This window comes from Octopus bimaculoides, chromosome 8 (assembly GCF_001194135.2).
Source record: "Octopus bimaculoides isolate UCB-OBI-ISO-001 chromosome 8, ASM119413v2, whole genome shotgun sequence".
Lineage (NCBI taxonomy): Eukaryota > Metazoa > Mollusca > Cephalopoda > Octopoda > Octopodidae > Octopus > Octopus bimaculoides.
Window position 1 is genome coordinate 1,079,090 of NC_068988.1, and position 1,963 is coordinate 1,081,052.

At 36.2% G+C, this 1,963-nt stretch overlaps 1 long non-coding RNA gene across 1 annotated transcript in view; it reads right to left on the reverse strand.

Moving 5' to 3' along the window:
• LOC106872583 (uncharacterized) overlaps positions 1-1,963 on the reverse strand; it is a 7,890-nt gene that overhangs the window by 3,220 nt on the left and 2,707 nt on the right. The window contains exons 2-3 of the long non-coding RNA XR_001409788.2: positions 1,346-1,559; positions 353-395 (exon numbers count right to left, since the gene is read on the reverse strand). This is a non-coding gene — a long non-coding RNA (uncharacterized LOC106872583). The remainder of the gene's footprint in view (positions 1-352; positions 396-1,345; positions 1,560-1,963) is intronic.

Consider the following 1,963-nt stretch of genomic DNA (forward strand, 5'->3'; position numbering starts at 1 on the left):
GGGGGGGGGGGTTACAGCAGAAGGTTTTCTGAGAACTCCCCACCGCTTCATGCAAATGTTTCGGCTCATAACTCCTTATACTTCAGGCCAAAACCAGATCATGACTCCTGGATACCTCTCTGTTGTCACATTTTGTGCTACTGTCTTTGCAACTCTCCTGAGTAGTTACGGTGCCCCAGAGCCAAGTTGCCCTGAGTGATGTAGAATTCAGTCAAAGACGTCAGTTAATTGGCGTCTTTATTTCATGAAATCAGCAAGGATGAAAAGCAAAGCTGACCTCGGCACGATTTTGCCAGCTCATCATCAAGAAATTTTGTGAAACAGAAAATAGTAAAAAAAATCGGTTTTATACCTCACAGCAAGAAGGCACCATCCCTAAAGCCAGCCCGGACGTCCTGTGGAAAGAAAAAAAAAGGAAGAAATACATATATATACTTATATAGATAGGTTTGGTGATGCAAATACGAAAATAGAACTAAGAGCATTCGTATATATATAAAATCGTTTATCAAATAAACCATTAAGTGTGGAATAGTAACATGGACTAGTTTTTTGGAAGCAGATTCTTCTCTTGACCAGTAGGGCCAAAAAGTCAATTTTGAACTATGTTTAGAACAACGTCCACTACACAGTTAAACGAAAGAACTAAAAACTTAACATTTAGTTGGAATCCATTCTCCTGTCGAGGTTCTGCTCGTGGTTAAGAGTAGTTTTAACTCTTATTTCTAGCAATGATGGTGCTTACTTGCACCCATACTCACTTTACAGTGACGTTTGTACTTGTGCCTTTTGGCTTTGAACTGCGATCAACCACTTTAATAGTTTATCAGAATGTGTGTTCAAAGTAATTTACAGGAAATTAAAATTTGATATATATGCACATACATATACACACATATATACATTTGATATATATATACATATATATACACACACAAATTTGATTAATAAAATCATACTCAGTGTTAGAATTTTATCATTTTGCGCCAGAGTCTGTTAAATAAAATCGTGTTCTAGATTTTGCTTCGTTTAATTCTTCTTCTTATAAACATTATACTGCATACATGATACAGTTGTTATGTTTTAAGAGTAAATGCTATTTGCCAACATAATGTGGTTGTCCTGAAAGGGACGATGTTACTGTTGTTTTAGCCCCAAGAAACATCGTTACTAGCTGGCTATATATTCCACACAATGTTTCATACTAACTATTCCACACACACACACACACACACACACACACATACAGAAACATATACATACAAATATCCTATCCTTTGCTCAACAACTTCAAGAATTTCATATGAGTTATTTTGTAAATTTTTGTATAAATGTGCATACTTACAAACAAAACACATCGAAATCGATTATTGTGTAGGGTGAACATTGACAGTTATACCATGCAATAGAACATGTTTTATCTATAGCGCATGCGTCGGCTTTCAGAGTGCACTTTGTAGATGGTACTGTCGTCAGGTCGACGGGATTTATCAAGAACAACAACACCGACAACACAATAAACAACATGGATTCTCTTTTGTACATTTTCAGTTTCTGTTCTAAAGAAGAAATGAAACAATATCAATGAATTAAACAAACAAATGAAACATTATAAATACGTCTACATTTAACAGAAATTTGGCTTAAAATTTTGGCACAAGAAAGTTCATGTGAAGGGGTAAGTCGATTACATCGACCCCAGTGCTCAACGACTACTTGTTTTACCGACTCGGAAAGGATGAGAGGTAAAGTCGACTTCGGCGGAATTTGAACTCAGAACATAAAGACGGACAAACTGTCACGAAGACACACATACATAAACAAACAGACACGCACGCGTATACACACACACACACACACACACACGCGCGCGCGCGCGCGCACACATATATATACATACATATATATGTACACACATACACACATATACGTATATATGTATGTATATGTATATATATATATA